The 7,991-nt window shown below is 41.6% G+C and overlaps 1 protein-coding gene across 1 annotated transcript in view; it reads right to left on the bottom strand.

The window, feature by feature from the left end:
- The window catches only part of ADD2 (adducin 2), a 65,316-nt gene extending 58,940 nt beyond the window's left edge, over positions 1-6,376 (bottom strand). The window contains exon 1 of the mRNA XM_072402796.1: positions 6,288-6,376. The gene's annotated coding sequence lies outside the window, so the exon portion shown is untranslated. The remainder of the gene's footprint in view (positions 1-6,287) is intronic.
- Between the last annotated feature and the right edge of the window lie 1,615 nt (positions 6,377-7,991).

The following is a 7,991-nucleotide window of genomic DNA, read 5'->3' as shown; positions in this document are numbered from 1 at the left end:
GAGTTCGGTTTTATCCAGGTTGAGTTTCTGAAATCTGTCAGACATCCATGACAAGATGGCTAACAGGCAGCAAGAAACCTTATCCAGGACTGAGGGACAAGTCAGGGGTAGACAGATAGATTTGAGTGTCATCAGCATACATTGGAGATTGGGCATCTTCATCAAGAACAAAAGATGGCAGCGTAGACATATTGGTGAGCATCAGAAAGAAAATGGAAGTCAAGACATCACAGGAGTCGCTGGGCATGGTGTGTCAATTGAATGCGGGCTTTCAGTAGGTAAAGGTGATTTTTTTAATTAATTCAACTTAATTTGATTACAAAAAAACAGGCAAAAATAGGGAAACAATTTATTGCTTTAGATGATTTTGGGATCGGTCTGTGCACACTTCTTATCATCATTCCTAATATGAAAATATAGTAAATCAATCATCCTAGGTTCCATTATAAGCCTAAATTTCCCCATTAAAAGTCAATGTGATCACCCCCGCAGCATCAACGTTATGAAGGAGAACTGGCAGATTTTGTAGCTCGCAGCTGCGTGGGAAGATCACAGAGGCGTAAACCTAAAATAACCTGTGTGAGTCAGGCTGGGAGGTGAATAATACCGAGCTGTATCCCATTCCTACAGCACACATGGGATCTTACAAGTCAGGTGAGACAATGGTAAAACATGTCCACAGAAATGGTGGTGGATGAGGAGTGTTTTGGATACTAAATCCGGACACTGCTGAAAGCAGCAGAATTCCCTCAGAACAACGCTACCACTGAAAGGTTTAAGCAAAAAATAAAAACCACCAAATACACATATAAATGAGATATTGAACGAAACAGTTGCTCTTGCTTGCCACAGGTTTAAAAAGGGTGCAAATATCACCACAAAAATCTTGACACACTGTGAAGATAGATCTGGATGAAACCTTTTTGCACAAAATGCATGATATATGAGGATATCTGTAGCTGTAGAAGTAAAGGTGAGCACGGGAACCTGGATGGCTTCAGCTGGAAGTTACCATTCCCAACCTGGCCGAAACCAGGCAAGTCCTTATCCTTTTGGACCAGCCAAAGCTGCGAGCTCTGCTGACAAGTGACTTCCACTAAGAGAAACAAACCAACAACAGAGCTAAGCAACTTCCCCTCAAACTTCAGCGCAGACCCCCAAAGAACCTTCACCCTTTGTTCAGTGCAGGTGAAACACATGTTATCACATGACAAAGAAGTGCAAGAAATTATAAAAAATGTCCATTAAAGATACCCAAATGGCATACCCTAAAAGAGGCATTGTGCTAAAAAATAAGCTGTGCCACTCCAGGGAAAGACACAGAGGGTTCCACACCAACAATAATTTTTGGTGCCCTTGGAACCCCACCGCCCTGGAGGTTAATCCATGGCCTCAGTCTTCTCAACCACCTGGCCAGACCCAAAGGTTCTTTGTCCCATCAGGAGGTAATGGCACTCCATATCGGGGAAAGTCTCCTCAGGAAATCCTTCTCTCGGCCAGAGTAGTTAAACCCAGGCTAAACCCGGTACAGAGCAGTCCATCCAATCCCTCATTCCATAGAGCCAACCATTCCTCCATGCAAGGAGGGGCATTTTTCCTCTCCCGAACACTGATAACAGAAGAACAGATACTATCCTTGATCTTAGCCAAAAGACAGAAAGATTTGAAGTGTGTTTGGATAACTATTGGGAATGCCGGGAATCCCTTCATCACATAGTGCCCAGGATGGTAGGGATACAACCAGTTCAACATAATGAAAACCAACTGTTTCTATTCCAAAGGACAACTAAAACCCTCATTTTATGGCAAAGCTCCTGCTGGAAGCTCACATTCAGATAATGGTTTGCATTCATTTTAATTAGCTCTAATGAGACCAATTTATACAACTTCTCAGAACATCTACTTTACTTCCTATACTGTAACACGTAACCATCAACTCACTTCATCTGCCCATTAGCAGTAAAACCATTGCTTATACCACCCCTTAACTGATTACACATTCTCCCCAGGAAACTATCGATTGATCCACATTGCTCTTCAGCTCTGTGAACTATTTCTATGATTCACTATTGGCACCCAAGGCCGGCAGTTCTCGTTTCTCTATTGTACTCTATATCACAGGAACAAATCTGATATTTGCATTCAGCAAATATGGAAAATGTTTTCTGTGGAGCAGGTTGTCCAATAGGCAAATCAAAGGGAAGATTAAAATAGATCCTATTGTAAAGAAGGTTTTGTTTTTTTTAAAAATAGACCTTAAAAGGAATAAATACAGATGTTTTATATACTTTTTATCACTGGCGAACGTACACAACAGAGGGTCCCCCATTGAACGGACGTGGGCCACTGTGGGAGCACCTGTTGGCTGAGCAGGGTCTGGAGCCCTTGTGCAATGAGATAGCTTGCACCTCCCTATGCCTGCCCTACTATTGCACCTCATTATGTTTGTCCATGCTTTTCATACAACTGGAAAAACAATTCAATTCTTTCTTAGCATGTGATATCACAACAACTCTAATCAAAACTTTATTTTCAATTTTCATTTTATATTAGTAGGGAAAAAAAGTCTGGCTGGGGCTTTTGTCCACTCCATTATGATTATGCTGCATCATAGGACCTAAAGCTTTAAAAACCTGATATTTTAATAAATTCCTCAAAGGCCTAAAAGAATAAAAATCAATATAGTGTGCAGCAAATGTATTTGCAAATAAAGATATTGCCTTGAAGAATTGTGACAATATCAATATACAAAGCCTATATAGAGGGCCCGTCAGATCTGCATATTTCAGGGTGCCTTCACAAAGCTACAGGAGGGGTGGATACAGGACCAGTGACCCTGCCCATGGAGAGGAAGCAGCAGTGATCGGTCTTTATTTCACAAAGCTTCTGCATCAAGACAATGTGTTGCACTGGACTACAGCACAGATCTGGAAGATATACAAAAAGCACACCAACATAAGCATAGGGCAGCCCGGTGGCTCAGTGAGTAGCGCTGGGTCCTAGGTTTGAATCTCAGCCAGGACACTATCTGCATGGAGTTTGCAGGGTCTCGGTTTCCGGGTACTCTGGTTTCCTCCCACATACCAAACACATGCAGTTGGGTTAATCAAAATTGACCCTAGACTGTGATAATGACATAAGACTATGGTAGGAACATTAGATTTTGAGTTCCTTTGAGGGACAGCTAGTGACATGACTATGGACTTTGTAAAAAACTGCGTAATATGCTGGCACTGTATAAATATTGGATAGTAAAAAAAATAAGTGTTTTGCATGTAGAAAATATTTGCTTATCCCAGAGCTCAGAAAATAAAGCCAAAAAACATTACTAGTGGACTAGTTTTTGCAAATCTTGCAAGTTATGTATCCATTATCTTGCACTAGAAATAAAAGGAGAAAATAATGCCAAGGCACATTGGATGGGGGTGATCAATAAAACCATCAGAAAAATAAAACTGCACTTAAGTTGGCAAAGCCTTTCCCTGTGTTCCCCTAAATGCAAAAATCCAGCAAATGAAGGGCGGTGTCTGGGGAATATTAACAATGCAGAAGAAGGTCACCGGTTGAAGGTTCATCGGAGTCCCTCCAGGCGGCTCCACAACCTTCAAACAGATGAACCTGAGGGGGAAAATCCTTGAAATATTTCAGAGTGCTCTGTTAATGCAAATAAATGTATTGATTTGTGACAACCAATGCACTCCAGCTTTGTTTATTTTTGTGTCCTTGGGTTGGGTTTCGTGTTGTCACACAATACCCAAGCATGTCGCCATCTGTGCAGAATATATAGCAGTCACCTTGCAAATCCCTGAAGAATGGATTTGATCCTCATGATGTGCATAATATACATTGGCTTCCCATGTGTCTGTGCGGAACCTGATGAACAAGTGGCTGCAAGTACATTAGGGATTGATTTAAAAGTCTTGTAAAGTGAGATTTGGATAGTAGCGGATGTCTTCTGTCATTAGAAAAGACACCCATACATCTCCCAGTTCTCTACAAGGACAGACAAAATCTCCCTAATTTATTTTATCATCCAGTATTTTTGAAACCATCACTACATATCTCCCATCCTATTGTGTGTAAATTCCGCCACGTACTAGATTGTAAGCTCTTCGGGGCAGGGTCCTCTCCTCCTATATCACTGTCTGAATTAGCCTGTCATTTGCTTAATAATAAATAATATTTTTATAGCGCCAACAAATTACACAGCGCTTTACAAAGTCCTCTAGCTGTCTCTCAAAGGGGCTCACAATTTATTGCCCCTACCAAAGTCATTATTACAGCCTAAGGTCAATTTAGGGGAAAGCCAATTAGCCTAACTGCATGTTTTTGGAATGTGGGAGGAAGCCGGAGTACCAGGAGGAAACCCACGCAAACACAGGGAGAACCTACAAACCATGCAATATGAAGTGAGGGCTCCAAATACACAGGATTCTAGCTTCCAGCACCCCTAAAATTCTGTAACTGGGACAAGGTCTGGGACTGGGACCTTGGGCATTTGGTCAGTTTGCCCTCTTTCCCCCATCCTAAAACTGGCCCTGGACTCCTTATCCATGAACAGAATGCACATTACCTGCAAGAATTGGAATAGCCTAAGATGCATGCTGCATTGGTGCCATTCTTCCTATGCCTTTCCCTGTTGGATGTATAAAGTTGCCCTCGTATGAGGTTTTCAATTAACCTTCTCCTTCCTCTGCAGACCAAACCACAACTGATATGAACAGACATGATCAGCAGGCATTGGCAGCACAGGATGGTGCTGACCACCCATATTGTGCAGAGGATGAAAGAAACTCAATTTTCAGGTGCAAAACAATTATAGTTTCCATCCAGCAAAGCTAATATTACAGTGGATTAGTTAGCAATCCCAACCAGGGCTTAAATAAGGGCTAGAGCTACTCCCAGACTTGAGGACTGTCGCCAATGTGGCAACTTTGTCTTAATTAATGTTATTACATTAAGTCCAATGCATGACCACTCCCGAGAGAAACAAACAGGACCAGTAAACAGGAACCGGCGATGACTTCTAGCACCACCCTTGCAGCCCTATAATTACATTAAAGAAGTCTCCTCTGCAGACGATCACATGTCTTTCCTCTAGAGACCATATATTATATGGGTGTGGACACACACACAGACCCGTGTTCTCAATTCCGGAATAATAAGACACAGACATCATTGCTTAAATATTCATACAATCCGATATTTATCCGCCACTAACTCATTATTGATAATCTTGGTTTATTCAAATAAAAGTTATATGTAGTTGTAGAATTGATGATTGGAGGAACCTGTTACATTTGTCAATGATATTCATAGGGAGATGGCATATGGCATATATCATGGCATAGAAACATGGCATATCAATAAAACGGAATAGGACTTATCTATGAGTATGGAAGTACACAGCACTAGTTGAATTGCTTTATTTCGGTCAGAATATTTAGGGATTAACCTAATGGATTGTAGAAAGTAAGAAAAAAAAATTCAGGGCACCCACACAATAAAAAAAATACCTTGAAGAGTTGTTTGCAGCATCTTCCAACACTTGTCACCATCCTCAATTCTCCCTAGCACACGTCCTCTTCTTTAGCACCCCCCAGCATGCAAGTCCTCACATCCATACAACACCCCTTCTCACAAGCACATGGGTCCCTTCCAAAAAAAGTGCTCTTGTACCCCTGACTTCTGCACACCCCTGATGATCGATGCGCAGCCTGGTGCCACACTTACATGACCAAGTGATGTCCTAGATGAAAGATATACCTGTGGGTGTAGTCCAGGTGACTTACCAATCATTGGAGTTTGAACAGAAGTGGGGGGGGGGCGCACCTGAAAACTTTGGAATTGGATATGTGACCCTTAGGCTATGGGTTCTGCTATGGCACTCCTTATGCAACAGGTGAATCCACCTTTCCAGCCATGCACTTCTTCTGAGCCTAAAACATCATCTTTCTGACCCCTGGTACCTACCAATTACATGGGCAGTGCTGCAAGTCTGGTAAATCTTACTGCAAAGTCCCAAAAATGACTCCGCTCACAAATATACTTCCTATAGCTAAAAACAATTGAGTTTCAACCAGTCTGAAGAACCTTTTAAAGCAGAAACACTTCAGGTTTTATTCCCATAATGGAAAAACATTCTACTTATACTGCCATCTAAAAAGCTTGCACAGTGCTGGTCTTATGTTGCATGCTTCTAATATTTGCATCAGGTTGGAATTCATTAGCAAATGGCATTCCTGTATAATTACAGATAGCAGGTAAAAGGGAAGATGTGCACATACCTTGAATGTGTGCGATGGCAATGTTATCTCCTGCAGGTTAGGGAGCCCATGTTATCTCCTGCTGGATGCTTATGGAGCAATAGCCCAGCCCCTCTCTGGATACAGCAAGCAAACAAAAGGCAGTGACAGTGATCAGGCTGAGCCCTCCCCCACCACACCCACCCTACAGCATCCCTAGGATGCTCTGTGCAGCTTCACCACCATAAACCTGGGAATATCCCCTGCATTCTCAATCATTTCCAGCATGGAAGGGGTTAAAACAGCACAGGAGCCAAACATGCTGCTGGTGAAAAGCAAATCCCAGCTAGGATTTCCATAAGAAAACAAATATCCAAATCAGAGCAAACATTCTTATCATTGCAGGATGAAACAAGGGGATACAATCATAGGAGCATTAAATGCTGCTCTATCATTCTCTTCTTCATGCAATTATTATTTGATACATCAGGCAACCCCCCTTATCATAGGATCCCCCCTTCCCGTCCTTTACATATGTCTGGCATAGAGAAACAAATTGCCAAATTAGTTTTGCTCCCTGGGAATCTGATACATAAGGATACAGTAGAAGCTTGAAACAATGTAGACATTTTCTTCTAATCCATTCTGGAATGGCAAACTAATCAGATTACAGTGAGAGATTTCTGCATCTTTTTAGATCAATTGATGAATCAACTCTGCAGCAGAATGTGCACAGTGAGAAGGCAGTGAATACTTCACACTCTTTAATAAGACAGCATGGGGCTAGCAGCTGAGCTATAGGCAGATAAGATAGTTCATGCAGCTCTCCATTAATAAATAATTGAAAGCTTTAAAAAAAAATTAAAGTGAAATTTACTTGGAATCAACCTAGTGTTACCCACTTGCAGTCCTCAGTATAGCAGAGCCACAGTATGAGAGGAGGAAGCAGCACAAGAGAGCCACAGTATGAGAGGAGGAAGCAGCACAAGGAGTCAGTTGGTTAACAGTTTAGTAGGAGCATGCTGGTAGGAAAAAGAAAGCAGAGACAGTTGAGCACACCACTGTTGCTTCCCCAGTTAAAGATTGGGATCGAGGGAGCAAAAGCTTTGGTTATTTTAGGTTTTAATGGACCATTTAATTTATATTAAGGTGTATTTTTTCTTATCAAACATAGAATTTTAGAGAGACTGGTCTGCTCTGGTGTCTTGAAATGTATTAGGTGATAAACCCCTGAGCCATCAATGTACATTCGAGTCTAGTGATTGCCTTTTTATCAAGGGGGAAACCTTGAAATACAATTCAGGTCTTCAGGGAACCCCTTTAATATACTGTGAGCTGTGGATATAATAGTGTGGTGGTCAGTGGGAAGAATTCCACCCTTACAGATAGCCAAAAAGATCATTGGGGTCACTTAAAAACTGGCCTGAGAGGTGCATCTTGCTCAAGGAACCCCCAGAAACCTCTGGAGGACCCCTGGTTTAGAAACACTGCCAAAAACTATAAGACTAGATCAACATGTATTACCATCAATTGAGAGATATTCCAATAGGAAAAACAATAAAACGCTATTTAAGCTATTTAAGCTTCCTGAATAGCCAATATCTATAAAATCTTAGTGCTGCCTCAACAAAATATCTGACCAGGGCTATCAGCATTTACACTTCCAGGGCTGCCAATATTTTACCAGCAGTTTTGGTAAGTGGTTGGAAACGTAAGCAGAATATCACAGGAGCTGGAGAACAGATA

This window comes from Pyxicephalus adspersus, chromosome 2 (assembly GCF_032062135.1).
Source record: "Pyxicephalus adspersus chromosome 2, UCB_Pads_2.0, whole genome shotgun sequence".
Taxonomy (NCBI): Eukaryota; Metazoa; Chordata; class Amphibia; order Anura; family Pyxicephalidae; genus Pyxicephalus; species Pyxicephalus adspersus.
The sequence above is the reverse complement of the archived record's forward strand: the minus strand, read 5'-3'. Positions and strand labels throughout refer to the sequence as shown.